Source organism: Lolium perenne, chromosome 1, assembly GCF_019359855.2.
Source record: "Lolium perenne isolate Kyuss_39 chromosome 1, Kyuss_2.0, whole genome shotgun sequence".
NCBI lineage: Eukaryota > Viridiplantae > Streptophyta > Magnoliopsida > Poales > Poaceae > Lolium > Lolium perenne.
The window spans coordinates 243467934-243493044 of record NC_067244.2 but is presented as its reverse complement, the minus strand read 5'-3'; the positions used below and the strand labels follow the sequence as shown (position 1 = coordinate 243493044).

General features: G+C 40.2%; 2 long non-coding RNA genes across 10 annotated transcripts; one reads left to right on the top strand and one right to left on the bottom strand.

Moving 5' to 3' along the window:
• Positions 1-11623: 11623 nt before the first annotated feature.
• LOC127327454 (uncharacterized) lies at positions 11624-18701 on the bottom strand. Of its 3 annotated transcripts, none has more exons than XR_007868568.2 (3): positions 17606-18701; positions 16353-17464; positions 11624-11854 (listed from the first exon to the last, which is right to left on the bottom strand). It is a non-coding gene; the product is annotated as an uncharacterized lncRNA (long non-coding RNA). The 3 variants fall into 3 exon arrangements; XR_007868569.2 differs by having other exon boundaries at positions 16353-16428; XR_007868567.2 differs by having other exon boundaries at positions 16353-18701.
• Positions 18702-18868: 167 nt separating this feature from the next.
• LOC127327452 (uncharacterized) lies at positions 18869-24576 on the top strand. Of its 7 annotated transcripts, none has more exons than XR_007868561.2 (9): positions 18869-19108; positions 19328-19509; positions 19650-19767; positions 20261-20554; positions 21467-21657; positions 21796-21925; positions 22023-22131; positions 22812-23020; positions 24165-24576. It is a non-coding gene; the product is annotated as an uncharacterized lncRNA (long non-coding RNA). The 7 variants fall into 7 exon arrangements; XR_007868564.2 differs by having other exon boundaries at positions 20250-20554; positions 21467-21623; positions 21746-21925; XR_007868559.2 differs by having other exon boundaries at positions 20250-20554; positions 21467-21623; positions 21711-21925.
• The last annotated feature ends 535 nt before the right edge of the window (positions 24577-25111 follow it).

The following is a 25111-nucleotide window of genomic DNA, read 5'->3' as shown; positions in this document are numbered from 1 at the left end:
CACATCAGAGCCTGATGTTTAGAGATGTCTTACTCAACTATTTTATTCAGGCTTATGATGGTGTGTATTATATGCACAAAGCTGAATCTTCTTGGATTTTATTGGATTTTCATTGTTTGACTAGATCCATACATGAAGTTTGACTTTGGTATGCAAATGCATGTTGCAATATCAAGTCCTTACTTGATGCTATAGATCTAGAGGGTAATGGTATTCGTGTGTGGAAGCGACGAATTCTGGAAGATTTCGAAGTCAAGATGAAGGTTCATCAGATAAAGGAAACAAAGTTGTGGGAAGCAACCACAATAGTCAGAAGGAAGTACCAATCAAAACTCATGCTTTACCTCAACAAATGAGTACTTTAGTACATGAGAAGCATGAAGGTAAGAAATCTGGTGATTATGGAGAAGCTCAAGCAGATCCATAATTAATATAGAAGAGGGAATGCATGGGAAATCACCTTGGATACTATATTCATAGTGGTTTTCTTGCAAAATAAACCCTGAAGAGAGGAAGATGACCTATAAAACCATAGTAGATATAAGAAGACCATAATAGATAACAAATAGCCACAGTTGGTATAATAACCACAGCTGGTATCAGTTGGTATTACGAATAGTCCACGATTTAATTATTTGTAACAAAAGTTTGTGAACAAATAAAAATCTTGTCAGCCAAATAACTAGATCTATAATCATTTAGTCGAAGGATTCACATTGGAGGTCCACAATTGAGTGGATACACCACAAACATTCTTCGCGAGACCTTAGAAGAAGTAAAACCCATAAGTTAGAACAAGACCAATAATCCAACCATAAGTTCAATAGTTGGAAGGAAAAGGAATTGAAGACCATAAGAAAACTCTAAGGGGTAGAGTAAAGATTGAGTTGACTGTACAATGACTCAATACTTTAAGCAAGATAGAAGAAGAAGGTCTGAACTGAGAGGAAGTTCGATCTTATTTTCATAAGATTGTTGAACAATACCTTCAGAAGGAGGTCAGACAAGAAGCCGAGGTTCATACCTCGAGGAAGTAAGAAGTAGACTATAACTTGAGAAAGTGAGTAATATTCACTCAGCAGTTCGATAGCTCAAGTAATCTAAGGTTAATGAAGTTGGATGAAGGAAATACCATAGACCAAATACAGTTCAAAAGGGCCAAAGACCGAAGAAGATTGAACATACCAATACCAAAGACTAATAGAATGATTCCTTTCATGGAACCTAAATAAACCAAAATAGTTATAGGTATCAATAATAAGCCATGATTGGATGGACTAAATGAGTCTAATCCATTCCTAGGGAAATAAACCATCACGAACATTCCCATGATAAATACCTTACTAGTACCATTATTGCAGTTTTGGTAGTAAGGGAAAACAAAGACCTATTTTATCAAATAGGAGAATGTTATCCAATTAGTCCTCAATTAAGACTGTCAGGACAAGAAGAAGTCCCAACCATTGAATATTCAATGAGAAAGGAAACAAGATTATAATATTAAAAGAAATCATGGAATTGAAGTAAGAACCATGGTTCAGAGACAAACCATAATGGATTCCAGGAAGAATCTGGACAAGGGATATATTCAATTATATCCAGTGAGATCATTACGGAGTTCTAGAAAAGTTTAAGTCTGCATAAGTCAGAACCACACTTCGGAAACGTGAGAGAGATCAAACTTCGAGGACGAAGTTTAGTTTAAGGGGTAGAGACTGTAATATCCCAGGTAATGGGGTTACAAAAATAGAGGAAACAGATGTGTGCATTGCATTCATGCATAGAAAATCTGGGGAATTTTCGCGCTTTAAAGTAAAACAGTCACAGTAACTGAAGTTTCACTTGACCTTGGTGGAATTGAAGTAGCTCATCAAGTCAAGCGCTATAAACCTCAATGTGACTTTGCTTAAATCTTGTTTTGGGTAGAGATGATTTGATCTAAGGGGTTAGATCAAATAGAACTAATAATCAACACAACAACACTTTACTCAATGATCAAATGCTTGATCTTATAAAAGATTATGTTATGGTAATCATTGCCACAATCTATGAACATCCATTTAATTGGAAATCAAGTAACAATAATTGGAGAAACTATTCCTAACTTACCTTTTCCATGCCTTAAACTAATCCTTGATCCTACCATGAACCTCATGGTAACCAGTTCACTTCATTCTTGGAAACAAGACAAGGAGATAAACTCTAGAAATATATATTCCTCTCTACTACATATTAATATACATCAAACCTAGAGAAGTGAGAGTTCTATGTTACTTATTAGAGGATCAATGATAAACCTTGAACTGAACCTTGGATATAAATACCCATATGATCACAACATCATCTTCAAGAAGAATCCTAGGATATTATTGAAGTCTTTCCCAAATGAGAGAGAGCATTCATATCAATCCTAGCCTTACCTAATTAAGAACCAAGAACAATTCTTGAACTAAAGTATTAGGAGGTTAACCATTTCATCTTGGAGTGGTGAGACAACCTAACATCACATGGAATAATACCATATCCATGAACTGATAAAGTAAGGAGGAGATTAGCTCAACCAAGATAGCCAAGTGGAGTTTTAGACTTAATATTTATTTAGATATGGTGAATGCACCATAAACCCTAGAATAAACCATACCTTTGTAAGAGAGCTCAAGCTAAGGTGTTACACTCAAGAAAGTTAAGCCGACAATTGAATGTGAGGAAGAGAACTATCCATATAACCAGATAATAATATCAACATTGTTTAAGTAGAACCCTAACAGAATATCTCAGGCATTCTCCTGCTGGGATATAAAAGTATTGAGACAACCATGATCATGTCAATCCTAGAAAATAAAATAGAAGTGCTATACCTTGATTGATCAAGACAATACTTGATCATGGAAGAGAGAACTCCTTTAATGAGAGATCATTAGTAAGCCAAACCTTGATCATTATAAACTGAGTGATGATCATAAACCCTAAGAACTTGAGGTAGAGATATTAAGAACAAGTGGATCATGCCTAATCCATGACCATGCTTTGGGAGCAATAGGAGAATAATCCAAATGCTAACACTTATATGATTAGTAGATATGATTCACCACATGAAATCATGGGGAGATCACTAATAAGCAATCCTAGACTTATATCCCAACCTTAACTTGTGAACCACTTGGTGATCATAAGTAGTATTCTACCATATCTGCATTCCATTTATTCTTCACCTAAGAAACATAAGAAAACCAATTCTCAAGTCCTTAGTAATTAGAGGGAGAACAGAAACAATTAAACAACTAGCCATATTACCTTGGTTAGGGGATATTAAAACCTAGCAAATGCAGTATGGGTCATCTCAACTCTATAAACTAGAATTATATCTCAACTCTAGTTTATGTATCACTATGGTGATCATGATATAAACCATGCTATAATTGAGATTCAAACCAAATGTCACTAGGTAAATAGCATTGGAACCCTAGATTTGCACATCAAATAAATCTTATGCTTCAATTCTTGAACATAAGCAAAATCTTGTGCTACAATATATGGTTAAGACCCTATGTGAAGTGATCAATTATTTATCTTGGTAACCAAGATCAACCATGATTGAAACAATACCTACATAAATACTTTCAAAGATAAGGATAAGTATTAACCTTAACAAGTGGTTTATCATAGATACTATGCAACCCTAATACATTGGTGCTCACATAAAATCATGTGCAAGTGACCAATTCCCCAAATTGAAACCAAGTCTTAACACAACCTTTAAAATACTTTGAGTTGAAAGTATCAACAATAATAATCCAAATAATTGAATTCACAAGGAAAAAGAAAATTAAAAATAAGAATATAAGCTCATGCCTATTTATTTTTAATAAGCCAACAAGCATGACATATAAACAAATATAAAATACTTGCTTCATATTGGAGTGTGGTGTAATACATCACACTACCTCTTAATTGAATTGACATAATAAGAAACCTGCAAGAAAATTTTGAAAACAAATTAAATTCAAAACAGAATTCAATAAATGAAATTGTAAAACAAGAAAGAAAAAGAAAAAAACAGAAAAGGGGAGAGAAAAACCTTACCAGACCTTACCTATTCGGCCGAGCCCACCAGCAGCCCAGCAAATCCCAGCCCAACACGGCCCAGACCAGCCCAACATAACCCTTCGTCTAAAAAACAGAGTGAGGGGGTCGTCCTCATCCTCTCAGGCGCGTGGACGACAGCACGAAGACGTGCTCGTCTTCTCCCTCGCGCTGGCACGCCCTCCTCGCTCGGTGTCGTGACGAGGCGCAGATCATCGCCATATAAAAGCCCACGACGAGTTCTAAGCCCCGGTTTCTTCCTCATTGCCCCAATTAAGCAAACCCTAGCCGTACGGTGCCCGACCATCGTCGCCGATGGAGACCACCCCAGACCTCGCCGTGACCACCATTAGAACCACCGTGCTCGGCATGCCCAACGTGCGCAAGGAATCGAGCCAATAAGCTCTCAGACGCCGGTGGTAGCTCATTCCCTTCCGCCGGTGTCTCACAGCAAATCGGAGAATTGCGTCGCCACCGTCGACAATCGCCGCCGTCGAGTCTTCACTACACATCACTGTAAGCTTGCGCTTCTCCCGAGCCCTCGATTGAGCCCCAGCATGCACCGTAGCTTGTTCCCGCCGTAGTCCACCGTGCGCCGCCGTCGGACATAGACGCCGCCGCCGCTCCGGCGACCATTGGGGAGCGGCGCCGCCACTATCTTGTTCATCTCGTCGCCCTGGTTCTAACGGGCCCGCGCATGACCCGCGGAGCAGCCCAAAGACTGGCGATCGGCAGAATCGGCCGTCGGCCAGCTTTTCCTTGCCACCTCGACGCCACCGTGGCGGATGACGTGGCTAGGACCCCACCAGTCATTGATCAGGTGTACCTGGCCGGGTGTGTTTAGCCAATTCATTTCAAATTTAAATTCCAGAAAATACTGCAACTTCAAACAATTATAGAAAAATCATATTAACTCAGAAAAATAAAAATAAGACATCAAATTTTTTATAAAAGTAAATTCTATTTAATAAAAATATAATATGAAATTTTTATTTTTAATAAAAATTTAATTGTTTAATACTAATTATTTAAAGCCTTTAATTTTAATTCTAAATTCAATTAAAATTCAATAATTAGGAAAACTTCATAAAATAAATAAAAACCAGTAAGTAATTAAGGAAAACAATAAAATTAATTTTCCTTATCTATTAACTTATTAAATTCTTATTAGGAGGATTTTAAACCCTAATTAATAATTATCTTAATTATTAAAAATAATAAAATGCCAAATCCAATATTAATTTATTACAAAGTTATTAATAACTTCAACCTCATAGTGAAGTTATTAATTCAAGAACTTTAGGGTATTTAGAAAACCCTAATTTCATAAGTAATAGAACCAGGAACCCATAATTTAATGTGGGACCCTAAAACCCTAATACCATTAGGCAACCTAGCTCCATTTATTCATATGAACTAAATTGTTTCTAACCTAAACCCTAGGTTAGGATAAGTGATCATGATATTTTTCCTCTGATCCATAGAACCATACTAGCAAATAAATACTTGGCTTGGCCACATAAAATGTAGAAGACCTATCACTAATTTACGGGTATTCCATGTGTTCATCCTCATCAGACCCAAATGATCAATTAGGGTCAACCAAATGTAAACCCTAGATCCTATTACCAAATCCATCATCCTCATTTAGCATCACACCCTTGTGATGAACCCTAATAGCAACCATACCTACTATTTGATATTACCTAACCATACTCCACTAAACCCTATCTGTGTAAGATAATCAATAATCATCCTACCTAGGAATCCACTATCTCTTACTTAGTGAATCCAATAGTAAAACCTAGACTACCTCAACCCGAATGGATATACTTCTTATTACTTAAGAAGTATGTTCTTCAAAAGTTATTCTTTTAAAGTAAATAAGGAGTAGCCATCAAACCTGCTTTATGGGATCTATAAACCCTAGCCAACTGTCACCAATAAGATATACCATCTTGTTAACAATTATTGGTAATTAAGATGTTTAGACTTAATTCAACCATACAAGCCCTAGTAGCTGATGAATCCAACTAGGTTGTGATCCATCTAATAACTACTTCAGAAACTAGATGAAACCATAGTCAACCATAGAACCCCACCAGTCTAATTATCATACTTGTTCTTTATTAAAGAACATGTTCTTCAAAAGTTATTCTTTTGAAGAATATAACAAGTACTCATTAATCATGCCATATAGTACTAAAATTGACAACTGTTCTTTACACGTTAACATTATGCCAATTATCATTCTTTGTGTGCTCAATTGATTACTGTACTTTATTATCTACCTGTTCATGATACCAAGTAATCACACCTGAATAAGAACCTTGTTTGTGAATCACTCTAAAAGTGCAACACACCCTGAATCAATTATTACCACTCACTAATCCTAAATCATCGGGGTTAGGTCACGCTTAGAGCGATTGCATCTCATTCTTATGCATTATTGCATCCTTGCCAATCTTTTAAACATCGTCCTTAGCGGACGATGATGCTATTTCTGAATTTGGAGTTATTGCGTATCGAAGACCTTGCCTGCATAATCTTGCAGTCAAGAAAGGCAAGTTCATCACTTGCTCATGTCATTTGAGTATTTCTATCAAATTACTTGCAAAATACTATGGTTATCACTATTGCATAAAAATCAAAACCACTATTTTCATAACTATGAATATGACTATGTGGTTGGCAATGGAACCATGGATTGTGTTGATATGGTGGAGGTTCCATTGCAAGGGTTTATATCCATCTAGGATTAAACAACAAATGTCGCCAGTAATTCTTGTGCCGTAATACCCGTGTTAACCATAAGATCTGGAGTGGGACGGAATAGTCAACCGTATTTCCACCTCTTGTACATCAACGGATTCGCTTACCGTAGACGGTTGTATCTTGCGGAGCAATTGGTGGGTGGGGAGCCCCTTCTAATTCCCCACGGTATAGCTGTTGCTTACCGTAGACGGTTGCTGCTTGCGGAACAATTGGTGGGTGGGGATCCCCTTCTAATTCCCCACGGTAATGTGGTCTATGATGGGTTGCAGCTACCGGCGAAGGAGTTTGGTTCGATCCCAGACTGTCGTCGTGGCCGGGGTCCACCCTGAAATTACGGGAATAATGGGACCGGCGAGGACCCAGGGTCGGGGCATGCAACAAAGGGTGGGTGTGCGAGGTAGCGGAGGTATATGACCTTATACCGGGCCTCACAGCAAAGGAAGTGTGGACGGGTCGCCCCCGGTTGGCACCAAGGTTAAGATCTCTTATGGGTAAAGCAACACACCTCTGCAGAGTGTAAAGAACCGTGACCTGTCACTCCCTGTTCCGGGATATGGAACTGCGAACGCGGCCGGAAAGGAGCTCCATGAAGTTCTAGTAAACCGGTGAAGGCTGACGGACATAGTTCTTCTGAATAAAAGCAACCTTTTGAAGAAATGATTATGAAAACCTGCATTGGTATTAGACTTTCTGGTCTAATGCCGTAGCTAGTGCATTAAACACCTCTTTCCTATAATGAACTTGTTGAGTACGCTCGTACTCATCCCACTCTTAAATCCCCTGCTTAGATATGGAGGCATCGAAGGAGGATCTACAGTGCAACTCGAAGACCGAGGAGTCAACAACTACTTCACGAGACAGGACCCTGTCGGAGGAGTCAGATACCACATCCAACAAGGAGAAAACCTAGTTTAGCCATAGAAGGGAACTAGCTTCCTAAACCTAGCTCCTATTTAGCTTGAGTCTATTCTTAGCCTCTGTAGTTAGTCAAATACTCTACAAATAGAGTTCGTGATAGGATTAGACTACGAGTCGTTCTTCTGGAATTATCTGCAGTTTTACCTCATTGTAAAGTAGGAGGCTGTGCTGATCTTATGTAACAGAGTCAATGTTGTAATTCTATAGACATGCCTTGGACCCGCATATGTTTCTGTTGTACCACTCTGAGCGATATAATACTAGTGGAACGGTGTTTCATTGGTGTTATATCAGACTTGCATACTACACCATGCAGTGGTATGCCGGATCACCACATTCCTGGCGCATATTTGGTCCACGTTTGCATCAGGACGGACACTGCGGACGTTTTGCGTCGCCCCGCTGGAGAGCGTTTTTTGTCCGCGGAGACGGGAACGGATGAAAAACGTCCGTTTGCGTCGCCCCGCTGGAGATGCCCTTAGGCCATCAATTGGCGCGTGAGCAACTTGGTTTTGAGGGCTGATCAGTGGGTGAGCTCGGTTCAGGGTGTTTCATGGAAGCGGGTTGGTGGAGAGTGTGTTGACGGCGTGGACCACGTCCTTAGAGCAAGTTCAATAGTAGAGCCAACTGTTGGCTATAAGCCAAGTGTCATGTCATCTATAGTCATTCTACAGTCAGCGTGTACAATAGTGAGCTATAAAATTGTACTACTTTATCTATGTATAGCCCACCATTCATTCTCACATAGTGTCTAGAAGCGCGTGCTAGAGCTGGCTCTTGCATAAGAGCCCACTCATTTTCTCTTTCCTTCTCTCTCTCCACCAACTAGGTAACAATATATTATTTTAATCCTTATAGCCAGCTGAGTAGGACTTATTGTACTTGCTCTTATGCGTCGGTTGATGAACAGTGGTCGTGGTGGCAGAGGATAGGAGAGGCGATGCGACGTTCTGCTTTTGACCTGATGGGGCAAGTGGAGAGGTGATTGATTTTTCCAATTGCGAGGGCTGCAGAGTGGCAGGTGCCGGCGAATGGCTTTGGTCAGCGATTAGCTATGGTCCTAGGGGCGCAGCTATCACTACTGTACGGTAGAGATTTAGAGGCATTTCAAAGTGCCTCTAATTATTTTTAGAGGCACTATAAAAAATGTCCCGAATGCTTGTGTCCCTAATTGAAATAGCGGTACTTTGAATGAAATATCCCAAATATATTTAGGGGCACTTTGAGATTTGCCTCTAAACGTTTTTTGGGGCACTTTGAGATTTGCCTCTAAAGGTTTTAGAGACACTTTGAGATTTGCCTCTAAAAGTTTTCAGGGGTATTTTAAGATTTGACTCTAAAGGTTTTTAGCGGCACTTTGAGATTTGCCTCTAAAGGTTTTTAGAGGCACTTTGAGATTTGCCTCTAAACTTTTTTAGGGGCAGTTTGAATTTTCCTCTAAAGGTTTTTAGGGCACTTTGAGATTTTCCTCTAAAGGTTTTCAGGGGCAGTTTGAATTTTGCCTCTAAGGCCTCGTTTGGTGACAGTGTTTTTGGAGGTGTTTGGGCCGGTTTTGGAGTGTTTTTTTCGGGCTCGATGAAAACACCCAAAAACACGTCGAAACGCTCGTGTGCTGTTCGGTAGGCCGGTTTTGGCCCGTTTAGGCCCGACGAAACCGGCCGAAACCCGTCGGGCCGGGGCGGAAGGAAAACGCGAGCCCCCCCCCTCGCGTTTCTGTCGGGCTGGCGACGCGGGCGACGACGGAGGACGACGAGAGGCGACGCTGGCCGGTCGCCGCCACCGACGCTCCAAGACCACGCCGCCGCCGACGCTCCCTCAAGGCTCCAAGACCACGCCGCCGACGCTTCCCCCTCTCAGGTACCTACCCTCTCCTCTCGACCTCACCGCCCCCAACCGATCCCTCTCAGATCCGCCGCTCCAAGATCCCGCCGGGACGCCCGTCGACGAGGGGCGTCTCACGCGTCGTCCGGCCAGCTCGGGTGACATCCAGTTCTCTGTACATCGGTAGTGACTAGGGGATTTAGGTGCGATTTGAGCTCTGAGCGATGGAATCGTAGTGATTTGTAGATTGATTGAACCGAAACTTTCAACCCTGCGGATATGCTAATTAGACGTTACAAGTTCAAGGTTTAGAATGTACAAGTTCAAGGTTTAGAATTTCTCTGTTATGTAAACACCTGCTAAGTTGTTACTAGTAGCCTGATAGCTTCTAGTGGTTCTATTTGCAGTTCCTCGGGTCAGTTATCTCAACTCCGAAAACACTTGTTTGGGAATGCCATGAGTGTATTGTCTTTGGATTTTTGGTAACTAGCCAACTGAAAACGAGTATTAGACTATTAGTCTATGTTTAAAAGTCTGGCTTATACTATTATCAGGTAGTATCTGGTTTTCTGAGTACATTGCTTGATTTCAGCCATAGCTAACTCAACTTCAACCATGAGATGAGCCATGGAGTACTTCTGCATCTTTGTGTGTCAGCAATATTTTTTGTTATAGATCAGTCTCACTTGTCTGTCCTGCATGTATATTTTTGCTGATAAGTACTCTCCTAGTTTTGTGCACTGAAGTGTGCATGGGTGAATGAGACATGAATACAATATCCCTGTAATTTACAGCCTGGTGGTTGTTGTGCTTACTACTTGCATGCTTCATTACCTAGGTAGTGGCTGTACTCATCTGAACGAAACAGAAATGATATTAGCTAGAGTAAGTACCAATATATGCTTCACTCATGTCTGCTGATATTGATAATTTTGTGACACAAAACAGATCTGTTCCATCTTTTATTTGGTTTCTAATGACTAGTGCAAAAGACATCTTGTTTCTGTATGTATGACAGTGGTAGATCAATTATTTGTGTGTGAGGAAAGAAAAGTCTAGTATTGTTGAAAGAAGACATATTTGTTTCTTTTTGACAGGGAGAATTATTTGTGTGATGGAGCTATCTTCATAGTCAAGAGCTGCTATGTATCTTCTTGCATGTGTAATGCTAATGTATGGGTCAATCTTTGTTGCCTAGATTGCTCATTTGTATGCACCTCTACTGCCAAAGTACTGTAGCGATGAAACAACTAGCTAATGAATGTGGTTGTATATTAGTATTTGATGGAACAAGCATGTTTTTAAGAGGACTGTCCCGGGCCGAGTTGGTGCTTTATTCAACATCTTGTAGTTTCAGTACTTGCTCATAACCATGTGCCTATCCACTTTAAATTCCTCTATTTGTTTCATGTCTCCGAAAAGTAGATTATGAGATCTGATGCCATGAGCTAACTGTACCATGGTTGTAGCTGTGATGAAGAGATGCTATTATTGTTGTAATGCATATTTATGTGCTGATTGCAAGATATGATCTTGTAGTGTGCTAAAGATCAGATTTTTATTTATGATACAAATATAGTTTAAACTGTCAAAAAAGATCGAAATTTTATCCATTTGTGTTGAATACACTTGAATACACTGGTTTGTAAACAAGTGTGCCAAACAAGTGTTTTGACAAGTGTTTTGGATGATAGGGGTTTTGTAGAGTTTTGGGTAGTGTTTTGGGTAGTGTTTTGGGTGGTTGTTGTTTTCACCCAAAACACCCCTCAAAACCCCCATCAAAACTCACAAAAACACTGGCACCAAACAAGGCCTAAAGGTTTTTAGAGGCACTTTCAGATCTGCCCCAAAAAGCTTTTAGGGGCACTTTGAGATCTGCCCCAAAACACAATTAGGGGCAACTCTAAGAAATGGCCCAAAACACATTAGAGGCAAATCTAGGAAAATGCTTCAGTATAATAATAGAGGCAAATATAAATAGCAATGTACATGCACATAATCCAAATGTACAAATGTACCAGAAAAGTGTTCAACCCTGTAATACATATACATAATCCAGAACTCTATATATCACATCATTACAAATATGTAATACATGTAACTTCACAACATTCTAAATATCAGGTTTTCAACTAAAAGTTGAAGTAAAAACTGCAAGCTTCCAATCATGATATAAACAATGCCATCGGTAAGGCCTAGAGCGAACTGAATTGCTTCCGGAGTATGTGCCACGACCACAACAGGATGAACGTTTGAACTAGAAAAGAAACAACATATATCAGTAGTTTACTCAAAATTCAGTAAATCCCAATTTTTAGTGGCAAATACATGACTTGCATATTATAAGAACATATTTTACAAAAAAACAAACTTGTGAGTGGTCAAAACAGATTTCATAGCATAGTTATTTTACAACTTCACTTCACACAGTAAGCAGATACAAATCAATACTCATTCAAATAATACATGACCCATGCCTCAATCTTTACTATTACATGCGAGTCCGTACGCCGTCAAAAATGTTTGATGTCAAATATTCAACACATCCAGACCGTCTAATCGTATAAAACATTTTCCACTTGTCATCCAGCCATCCATCATATACTTTCCAAAAATACAACAATAGGAGCAGTAACGGGATTGCCATAGTCACGCAGCGGCATTCAATCACTTACCAAATATCAGGACGCTAATCACGTCATCAAATCACATCTCAATTACCAAAGAACGTTATGTAATTGTACAGATCAAATCTAATCTAATCCAGCTGCTCCTCCCCATCTCTTCTTTGGTTGTGACTCTTGTCTCCTACCTTCGGAACCTTACCCCGAAATCCCGTCACTCCTTTCCCCTCTCCATTCTCAATCTCTGCCTAACAATGGCTGCGGCGTTGGTGGTCAGAACTAGCACGAAGACCACGCATGCTGGAGGGAACGGGAGGTGTCCCAACCTGAATAACCCATCCCAGGCAGCGGTTGATAAAGGTGCGCGGTGGCCTGAAGCTGCGCAGGGCTGACGACGAACGGGTATGGATGCGCGAGGCTGCCATAGCCCAAGTTCGTCGGCTGGCGGTGGATGAAATGTGGCTCTTCTTCCCTCTCCTTCCATATTCTCCCTTCCCTTTACTCCTATCTCTAATTTTTTGATGCATGATGCAGATGCAGGTTTAGGACTAGGACCGGCGACCAGTATAGGAGCTAAGTGTTTCTTGCATATGCATTTAGTTCCTTTTACTAATAATCTATCTTGCAGGAATTGATACTTTTAGTGATTCATGCATTACCGATGGATATGCCCCTGTTGGTGAAAAATTTCTTATAAATGAAATTTAATTTGAGTTAACCAAAAGTTAGATGAATGGTCATAATATGTTGGCCAGATTTTGAATGGAGGGTAGGTTTAAATTCAGTACTATGGATATACCATTTTTTGTAGGTTTAAATTCAGTACTACTTACAGTGAATTCTATTGATAAAAGTATCGATTTTGCGCCATCTATAATTCCATTTGTAGATTACTTTGCATAATGGTGGCAAGGTGTATAGCATAAGGGCTACTCATAAGAACCCTGGATTTTGTGTTAAGCTATAATTTCGTATTTGCTTTCCCTAAATTTGCAGGGTATTACAAAGCAATAAAAAAGAAGGTGGAGAAGTATCTATGGCTGCGACACGTCTAAGATAAATAGCAGGCATCTCCCACACACTGAGCTTTAGTGCATGCGGGTAGACAAAAAAAAGGTCACTTGCTAGCACTCTACAACACATGTGATTCTTAAGGAGTTTCTTAATATTTTTGCTATGTCAAAATCTGCTGGATTTATGTTGCTTCCAGTACGTATGTGGCTACTACAGGCTTATGAATGTAAATGCAAGTTTAAGAAGGTAAACAAGGAATATGACTGAACAATGATGCCAGGCTGATGTTAAAGATCTTGAAGGAATCGCCAAAGTTTATCTTCATATAAATCAAGTATATATTTAAAGAGTGCATATCAAGGTATTAAACATATAATCTTGTACGTATGTGAGGAATTTAATGTCACATGTTTAGCATATAAATGTGTCATGTGCACTCTAGATTAAATTATTAAAATCTATTTGTTACTCGATCGTTTTGTAGTGATCACTGAACATTCTCACTGCAAATTACTGGGTGAGCATACCCCTTTTAAAGACCAGACAGGCAAATCTAACGATGAAAATTCGTAACAGCAACACCATAGTGCTACTCTAAACATTGCTAACTTTGAGTAGCCAAAGAAGATTGCAGATCAAGGTAATAAACACTATGATGTACATATATAAGGAATTTAATGTCATGGCATGTTCTGCATGTAAGTCAACTCTCGGTTGAATTATTGAAATCTATCTGTTACTCAAACGTTTTGGTATGACCATTGTACATGATAACTGCAAATTTGAGGAATATCATACAGTTAGAGTGGAGCTTCCAGAGTTATGCGTTAAAATAAGTATATGGATATTTCCTTCTCACCAATCACTTCATCACCTTTGTCCAGTCTATCAACACGAGGCGAGACATCATTTTCCTTTTAACAACGATGTTTATTTTCTGTTGTTGTCATTTTCTTTTAATTAATAGATAGTGTTTTAGAATGATGCAACACGCGGGAATTGAAGTTGCCAAAGCGTGGGGAAGTGAAGGCATGATCGTGTTTCAAGCAGATGCCAAACAACTACTTGTTGTAGGCTTCTACGGTAATACTTTCATGAGTTCCGTGATCTTACTCTTCATCAACAGATATGTTTGCAACTACATTGTCAATCAAGTGCTCAGCTTACACATTGATAGGAAGACTATAACTTATTGAAAAATGAATTAAGTTTACTTCTGGCTTCCTATTTTCTGTCTTATTTGTTTTTCTCATGAATTGCTGCTTTATAGTGTGCACAGTTGTTTCGCCAAGTGCCAAAAAACATCAGGGTTTTAGAGAAAGAATAAAGGAACATAAGCTTTAGTTACATATCTGTGGATAACCTTCACCAATTGTTTGAAATGATTGCCTCTACAGCTTTTCAAATTATATCCCAGGTTGTGCACAAGCAGTTATATATTCCACTGATTTTGCCCCAGTAAGACTTAAATTATACCTTTACCAGTGGATTCAGTCTAACACTATGATCAATCCCCATCGGTGACAAGGTATGATCTGAAGCCACACAACACCGCTGCTGAAGTGCCCCACCAAATCCCTCGCCAAGACCTTTGTCACCCTCAATCCCGTCCATCTGGCAGTGCCACAGCGCGCACCTAGGTTTTTTCATGTCTGCCTGTCATGCTCGGGAACCAGGCAATCAGCAGTTGCCTCTGCGGCATCGACCAACACAGCTGAGACTGCTGCAGCATGGGGGAGCAGGCGCGACAGGTGCCAGTGATGGTGCCAGCAAGGGTCTCAGCGGTTGGTGGCCTGGCTCAATATGCAAGACATCTGTGCCACACCTTCGACTTTGTCTCTCCACCCAGAACCGGCCTCACGGCCAGTCAAACCGAGACGGCAGCAAACTGAAGGAGACCGGCACTCAGCGAAGCCGTGGGAGAGGAGGGACTAGGCCATATGATGTCGTTAGATACAACAGCGGGGCAAGGACATGGGGCATGACAGAGCACACGACGGGGAAGGCCATGTGAGAAGTAGGCGAGGTCTGGCTTCTGAGAGCAGTGGAGAGAGTGAAGATTCTGTTTTGTTCAGTTTGCTTTTTTTACAGGTGAGATAGATAGTGACTTGTGTTGGCTGTTTAAAGAGCGTGTAGACTTATTCTGTATGACCTTTTTAACGAAATTTGAGTGTCAGATTTGTCAAGCTGAATCTAAGGCACATACATTTTGAGTTTATTCTTTCGGTAGCAATGCACATACATTTAATTCACTTACAGGTCCCTCACATATTCTGAGTTTATTCTTTCTGTAGTGTTGCACATATATTTTGTATATTTTTTCAATACATTTCCTTTTAAACATAGTTGCTTATGGTCTTATGGAGACAATAGGTCCGAACGCCATGATATACTTAAAGGGCCAAAAAAAATCACTAGGTTTTACCGAATCAAAGCGTGTGGGAGCAGATAAATGTCGTTTTAGGGTATATGTTTCTCTTTTGTAGATCATAAACAAGACAACAAAAAATAGATGCTATTGACTCCCCCAAAGAACCCACCGTTATAGTATTCATACGATGTTTACTTCTACCTTTTTACCAAAATACACTTCAAATAAGGTGGAATCTTAATAGATTTTAAAATATTTTGTTTCTAATTCTCATACATGTGAATGCTCACATCTATTATATGGATATATGTTACAAGAAAAAAAAAGAGCCGTAGCAACACACGGGCACATTTAACTAGTTCTAGTAGCAACTCAGTTTCACAACAGCTTACTGATCTTTAGGTCTTTTTATTCACGTATATTCTGTTCACTTCCAACTACAACTGTATCCGAAGTTCATTTTAATCGTGATTGACATGTATTGCTCCACACTCAAATACTTCTTTTAATATGGTAGTAAACTAGCAGTACAATACAACTATAAAACTCCATCAATGATTTCGTCAATAATTTTGAAGAGAAGAAATACGCCTAGCCTTATACAAATGCCATTCATATTAATTAATAACCTTAATTTTCATAGCACACAAGTCACAGTATCACCAAAATCATGATAATATTTTAGAGAAGTTTAGGTCAAACATATGTAACCAAAGCGTTAAAGAGCGAAACAGGGATTAACTCACCAGAGCAGATCCAAGGAACAAAACGTACATCTCGCTTATCGGCAGCACCACTAGGAAATAGGGAAGAGCTCACCATCTCGTTGAAGAGAAGATTAAGATATTAAACCATGCAAATTATCTTAATATAATTCACAGTACCAATAGTTGGCAACTACATATGATGAATATTAAAGGGAAACATGTATTCTTTCCAAGAAATATAAAGTAAACCAGCCTATTGCCATACAAATTGTGTAATACCTACAGATTGTGGAGGAAATTAAATTGTAACTAAGTTTGAGACTACACTACCATTATTGCACACTTTATACACAATTCATACCACAGAAAGGTTTGATTTTCCAAATGCAGCAACACATGCTGATGACTAGTGATGAGACAGACACAGTTGGAATTCTACAGTGAAATTATTAAATTAAATCAGGACATACTATATATCCGTGTCTCAAACAAATTATACATATAATCTTCACTACAGTTTACAGTCGATCAATATTGCCCGTGCAGCTTCTCTCTCTCTTTTTTTGGCAATGACCAATATACTAAGGCACCTTTTTTGGGTTTCTCTCACAATTAAAGTACATAGCAAAGTAAATAATCCATAGGTACAAAGATTTTATAGACACCATCTCAGTGATTTAGAAAAACAAGGTTGGTATATGTCAAAATATAGGTACCACTACACAACTATCAATGCACTTGAAGAATAGAATCCAGACATGTCCATTCCCAACAAATATGCAACGGTAGGTTAGCCCATCCTTTAAATCTAGAAATATTCTGCATGATTAAAGGGTAGACATATTTCATATGATGCAAACATAGCTCATGTGTGAAGCATAGATAGAAGACCATTATAATGAAGGTAAGTAAATGGCAGCACAACACATGTTAATTCTACACAAGCCAACCTAGCTAAGGGACAACCTCAACAAGCTCTGCCAGCTAGCATAAGATCCAGAACACAGAAGCAGGTATATGAACAAATTTTTCATTCTTGTTTTTATTTTAAGAGGACTGGGGAGGTATAAAGGTCTTCCATTAGTTCATTTTATGTATTTCTCAGCAATGGCAAATATGACCTTCTTAATTTAAATAACCACTACAATGGACTGTAAGAAAATTGATGACACTTCTTAACCAAAATATATGCTGAGGTCAAGTTAATATGGCATCACCAACACTTGCATCAAAATATATAAATTGAAATTACAAGGGATGCATCTGCTGAAGCAATAGAAACCACATATTACCTTTATCACAACAGCTAGTGCATCAAGTAAATTACCATCAGAACACGACAAGTCCATCGATGTACAGATCCCAGCAAGCTTTTCCCTCAATGACGATTGGGGACAACAAATCGATTGCAGTCCCTGCAATACGGTTCGTTAAATTTGAGTGAATGAATGGAAACAATTACTGATAGCAAGAGTGATAATCTACTTTTGGTGATAGCAAGAAGAGGGCATCAGAAACGGGACTGAATCTTGTTAAATCACTAAAATCTAAATGAAATCTCTGTTAACAGTTACATGAGGAATTGACCAGACACAACTTTGGCGAATAGGAAGACTATAAAAGGCACCTACCGGTAGGGTTTTCCTTCTGGAACAAATTAACATACTATTGTCCATTGGTTGATGACCCTACTCGCAGAGTACATGAAGAATGGATGGGGAGCACAATTGTTTCATTAATCAACTCAATAAGTGGCACAACGCATGTTAATTCTACACTATAATACGCCACCAAACCTATCTGCTAACGAACATGAGAAGTAAACGGCACAAAAAAGACAGACCTAAATTGCCCATGCCTAAGAAGCATTTTCACAAACACATGGTAGGCAGGCTGTAATACCATTCGAAACAAACCAGTGAGAGAGGAGAGAGAGGTGGCAGAGCTTGTTGAGATACACTAACGGTCGAAGGAGCATAGCCTCGAAGAGGAGGCGAGAGCGGCAACGGCAGCAACACCGCCACCGGGCGGCGCCACCACACGGTCACGCCAAGCCGCACGCAAAAGAGGCGAAGGAGCAGGAGCACAGGGCGTCGAGGAGGAGCAAGAGACGACGTAGGGGATCAGCAGGAGGCGCGGTGGCGCGGGAACCGCGACGGCGACCGAGCCGAACCCCCCGGCTAGGGTTAGACGCTGCGTCGCGCTCGGGGGCGGAACGAAGATGCGTGGATGGGGATCCAGTGGAGCAGACCAAGGCGCAGCTTCGCCGGTGAGTGTCGGCGTCATATGCGGCCAGCGTTGGCCGGGACGGCGGCAGACGGTGGCGGCGGCATCGCGGGCGCGAGAGGGGACCCGTATCTCTCGGTGGCTCCATTTTTTGAAGAGAAGAAGAATGGCTCGATATGGGGTTTTCATTCTAGTCCTTACAGTTTATTCTACTCTAACTTCTGGCTGACCACAAACTAGTCTTACCGTGTGCTCACCGCGTGATCCGTCCGATCTTCATCGTGCGCTTCACTGAGCGCGCAGCGTGTCCACCACACGTGCCTGTCTGCGGCCCCATTTCATCGCTTTCTTCCCCAATTACCATCTCGCGTGCCGACGCCCCCGTCTTCACCGCCGCCGTCTCCTGCCCTCCATGCCGGCGCATCCTATGCCCTAGCGCCGGCTGCTGCTTCTACCATGGACGGATTCAATTCACCGCGCGTATTCGTCCATCTACATCTCAAGGGAGGACACGGTTTGGAGATCCTCCGCAAAGCATATTCGAGGTGTCTTCCGACGATTCGAAGCAGGTAAACGTCCTCGCCCTTCGCAATTCGTTGGTCCGGTGGTAGGCTAATCGTGGATTCAGCGCTGATTAGTATAGGATTTGTTGTGCAGTCGGCAAAATCATGGCGATTGACTGCTGGGTGTTAGGCCAGTCGTGGCGATTCAGTTATGGGTAGTAGACGATTAGATGCGTTTGTTTTGAGCGGCTAGACCATATCTGATGTGTTTTGCTGTGCATACAGACTGGGATCGCCACGAACGAGATTGGTGGGAAGGTCCGGACATTCGCGCTGGCCTAAGCGGTGCACAAGGCGGCCTCACTGATAAGGTTCCCACCAACTGTGGCCTTGACGACAATTGTGGCCAACTGGATAGGAAAGATCACGAAGGAGACGACTTGCTCTGGTTTTTGCTCAAGATTACGGTATGATTTTGGCTACCTGCGAGTCCAGTACCGCTATTGCAAAAAGATAGTATGATCCCAATGTATCAGAGAATAACTAGTACCAGTAATATGATGTATATCGAATTTTAGCTAGTAATGACAATGATTGGTTAGTGCAGAAACCGTCGCGGCCTTGTGAAATGATGTGCTCATTGTGGTGCAACCAATTGTTGGGTTCATTGAAGTTGTGATGTTCTCGATCATCTGCTGCTGGATTGCCATAGAATAAAACTATAGGTATGTTGCATTACAAATAGTAGGCATCCTTTTATTTAGATTTCAATGAAATTTCTGCAGAGCACTGGATTCATTGGTGCTTTACTAGAGAAAGTACTATAACATTTGTTTATAAGTAGTTTTTGAAGTCTTTGGAAATCTGAATCTGCTCATCTTATTTTGAAAGCTCCTGCGAAGCTTGTCTCTTTGTGTTTATACTTTTGAAATATTGCATGCTCCCATTATACTTCTATTTTTTTTGGTTGTTTGAAGGATGTCTCGCTTGAGTATTGGAATAGAGAGATCAATTCTCCTTTCCTATTTGTTCTCATATTGGGTGTTTTTTTTTTTTTTTTTTTGACAATCATATTGGGTGTATATTTTTTGACAATCATATTGGGTGTATAATAGTTTATGTATAGATGTACCTATCTTTGAGATGGTAGCTCCTATATGCAGATGTATATTAGCTTCTATCTCAATGTAACTTAGCTTATATCTAGATGTATATTAGCATGGGCTGGCCTAGGCATGGCTCCTCCTGCTCCTCGAGGCGACAACGGCGACCACGCGCTCAACGACCCTGGTCCCCGCCCCCATCGTTATCCTCCGTGCTGCCGCGACCCAGCCCACCTCCTCCTCCATCGTCGTCTCATAGGTCGACGAGGAGGGCTTGGCTGGTGCACCCTTAGGCCCGCACTTCCGCGCCACTTCTTCTCCAGCTCCAACATGGAGGTCAGCTAGGAGGGATCAACCAATGTGACATTGCCCCGCTGGCGGCCAAGGGCATGATATGAACGGAATCTAGGTGATTATATTGATACGTTTACAAGATCAAGTACCCAACCAGAATCTTATGTGAATCTTGACTAATTGAATATCGAAAGTACTTTATCATCAGCACCTCTTCCCTGTCATAACTTTATAACTAGGTTAGTTTCTGCGTTTTTTCATTTTCTTAATTCATGTTATAATTAGCTTATAGTATGCATATTTGTCATCTTCAGATAGGTTCCATGAATTAAATTGGTGAAATGCATGAGCACATTATTTTCAACAATAATTATCACAATATTGCCATAACTGATGCTACCCTTAGTACCCTAGGCAGACCAATGATAAGATGGTTCCAGTGATTTAAAGAACATAGCTAGTTTCTAAAGAAAAAGAAAAGCATCCAATTATGTGACACAACAAACTTGATAGCTCCACGGGATGGGCTCGAGAGATTTCCCTATGAGAGTCAAGTATACTCGCCTAACCCAATGTAAACAATGGAAAATGGACAAAGTTGGAAATTGATTGTTTTTAAGTTTAGCTGAGAAATATTAGCTATTTTAAAGGGAAAGAAAATTTATTTCTGATGGGAGGAAATGCCCACAAGACCAACACTGACGGAACATAACATATCAGATCTTCTTAACTATCTTCATAAGCTGAATGAGAAATGTCATGCATGCAGTACTATGAGAGTGCAACAATCGATACCTATCAAAAGTTTTTAGGCAAAAACTATGGTCTAAATTGTATGTTTATACGCATCAAATGTTTCATGGAGAAAAACATTTCTGAACTTCTAAGGTTCTAATGCTTCAGTCTAAATGCAGTTTGTAGGCAAGAACAAGCTGAGCCGATGTATTGATTCTTGGTTAATTCTCGCATCATCTTCATATAACATGTCTATTATTGTGTTTCTTACAACTGAAACTATTTATTTCAGGTCAGAGACAGCTAGAGTCGCTTTGATGAGAAGTTGAGGGCGCAGGTACAAGGCAGCAGTAGTAGCAGCTTAGCCTCCTCCTAATGTTGTAGCAAGTCACGGTGGCGGCGGCGGCCCATGTCCCAGTGTTTGTTGAGCGCAAAGGGCGCGTTCTCCGGTTAGCATCTTCATTTGTGCCGCGGTTGTCTCAGGTGTGATTCTTTTCTAATTTAATTGGTGTGATTCTTTTCTAATTTAATTGTAGTTTTCTTTTGGAAAATGGAAAGGTTAGTTGTCCAGTCTGTGCTCATGTTGTCCTCATCTGAGATCAAGTATCATGTATTCTTCAGCGAACTCGTTCTTCAAAGGTAGAGGAAGCAATTCCAGATTTTCCGGTGATACAAAAATTTGGTTACGGTTGTCGGCAGCACTTGCAAAGTGATGATGAGAGGACCTTTGAAATTCCTGAACCGTGATGAGGTCAGTCAACCATCTTTCTCTCTCTAGATCTATCTGTACATCTGCTGATGAACTCCTTTCACTGCAAGTGATGCACGATCTTCCTTTTGGGTTGCAGCTTTAAGAGTTAATTTTACAGCACTATATCTGCAGTATACAGTAATATCAATAATTATGTTACTACAAAGGATCTACTCTGGGAGGGAGCGGAACTGCATAGGCAAAAGGTGAGCACGTCGCTCTCTTTTTTTCTGTTGGTTCCCGATTTTGCTGATCATTTATTACATGGGAGTAACGTCACAATCTGTGCTTCTGGCTAACACAATGTTTTCTTCTTATCCCATTGCAAATATCGGCATTTTCTGTCTTTCCTGGTGGCTATGTGTGTTTCTGCACATTAGGTGTTTTTGTTTTTGTCAGAACTTCTAAGAAGTAATAGACCAATAGAAGGCAAGGGGATTAGTGTGTGGTTGTGAAGTTGTATACCAGAGTCGAATAGATGAATGGAGTGGTCCTACTTTTGTACATATTGTTTACGTGGCAACCATTTGATACTCATTATTTTTTCCCTTGTTATATCACATGAACACCGTTATATAAATTGTTCTGATCTGTTCATAATTTATACTCATTTGAGAAATTTGCATTATGACCCTCACCGGTGAGAAATGAGATATTATATGCATAAGAATGTCATAACTGTGTTGTTATTGTCGATATTAGAGATTAAAAATTGCAGTTCCATGATTTGCACAAACCTAAATTCCATTTCAGTAAGTTATATATTTCGTAACTTTGTATGTCCAAATCTTCATGCAAGGAAGTTACTTTTTAGTCAATGCATTAATTTGCAAATTGAATGCTCTTACATCTTGGCTTATGTATATCTCTGTCTTTACTATTACAGTGTAGCAGTTCAAATTTAGATTCACTACTTCGTTCATAATTTTTCCGCTAAAACACCTCTGGAGATACCACAATCGTTGATGTTGCTCAACCGGGAGACATGCATCTGCCATTCATCACGCACCATCGGATGGAAGCTAACGCCAGTATTCATTGGATTCATCGCTCCTATACGCAGTGCAGCGCCTCGGGACGAGAAATGTCTAGGAGGTAACAGATGTTTCTAGAATTGCTGAATGACACGTGAATGTGCGCTGCTCAGGCTCGATGACTCTCTACTCTCTAGAATCTTTTGTGGATATTTTTTAATACAGAAGATTCCGTACGATTGAAAGTGATGCTTGGTAGGAGTAGAGTAGTACGTTTCAGGCAACTTCCACTCCTGACCCTGTTATTATATTTCATCCTGTTATTATGTTTCGATGAAGGATTTTTAAGGCCTTAATTTCCAGTTTTCTGTTGTATTTTTCTGAGTACGTATTTATGTATTTGGAAGCGTGCCTTATTCCCTCTGCCGCCTGCATATGAAGAACATTTTATTCCGAGTATAATCTCCTCTTCACCTCATATTTATGCCTTTAGATAAAAAAAATCGGAGTTAGCTCATTCGAACAATTTACTTCACAATATATCAGTTCATCATCACAACATAGTAAAAAGTTACTTCCTCCATCCTAAATTAATTGATGTGTATTTATCTAGGTTCGCAACTATACACAAAATGAGTCTAGAAATATATAAATCTAGATAAATTTAAGTCAATTAATATAGATTGGAGAAAGTATATAATATAGTGATGTACTTTAGCTGAATACTAGAAATATCATCTCATTATTTCTTTTCGGGATGATACATAAGGAGATGAGGCAGGTATTACAGCACGCTGCTTTTCATACGGATACAATTTAACTCTTCTTAATTTTTTTACTGAATGTAGGCTTCCAGTGTTTTGGTCCATGTTCTCTTATCCTTGATCTCACATAGTTATCTTCTTGTAACAAGTAAATGGAGCTAGACAAGCTTTACGAATTCTTGGTTGATCTTCCCTACTACTACAATAAAAAATCTGGAAGTATTCTTATGTACTCCGCTCAAGATAAAAGCTTCCAGTGTTTTGGTTCATGTTCTCTTGATTTCACATAGATATCTTCTTGTAACAGAAAAATGGAGCTAGACAAGTTTACTAATTCTTGATTGATTCTCTGAACTATTCCTACCAAAAATGATTGGAATTATGCCATGTACCATTGGCATCATAACAAATATCTTATGCCCCATGACTGTTGGCCTCTAGTTGTCTACATTTCTTTTTCTTTTCAGTTAACTCACAGAGGATTTGTGATTCGATAACCAGGGAAGAAGAAGGCCAAGAGGACCAGACCAAGAAGTGTTGGTAATCGAAGGGCCCTTCCGATGTAGATGTGCTGTCTATTCCGTCGTGATCACGATGAGCTACTAAGTCCTATTGTGGTGGTTCTGGAGATGGAGTTGGCTTGAGGCTGCAATGCAGAGGAGCATGACGAGCTGCCGAGGAGCGGAGAGCTGCAGAGGATCATTGCGAGGTGCCGTGAAGCCAGCTAGATGGCTAGGTGAAGGTTTCTACAGTGAAGTTGTTTCGATTATCAACTAGTTTGGATTTTCTGTGTTTGTTTGAGTTATATCTATGTACTTTTATTAGAAGATGATGTTTTATGCTTTTGTTGTTTCTGAAATATGCTTTTGTTGTTTCTGAAGACAGTTTATTGTTTAGTAGAATTTTCAGATTATACCGTGTAGTTCAATTTGACTTCAAACTGCAGGCATATTGCTTCTTCCCAGAGTATTATTTCAGAGGCAATAATCTGGGAAGAAGCATGTGATTTAAAAATCGGACCTACTATTTGATATGAGACAGAGAAAGCATCGTAACCTGCAAAGAGCGTGTCTAAGACACATTTAACTATGAATGCACTCGGTGTGACTGAAACTGAAGAAAAGTTGATCCAAAACTCTGCAACTCTGTTGGAAGGCCGAGGGTGTTTGTTTGGAGGGTGATCTATGGGTACTACCCTTGTGTGGAAAATTTTGGAGATGAAAGCTCTAAATGCATGGCCATAAGGAATCAGACTAACCTTTGTCGCGTTGGCAGTGTTGGCGGTGTTTTGCAGCTGCGAGATGTGAACGTCTTGCTCTTGTAGTAGGGTTGAAGTTTGTTTGGAGGCCTGAGCGGAGGGGTCGACGACGTGCTGCTCGAAACGAGTGTTGCATGTCGGTGCCGTCGGCTGTATACAGAGCGAAGTGGAGTGTAGTATTTGGGGTGGT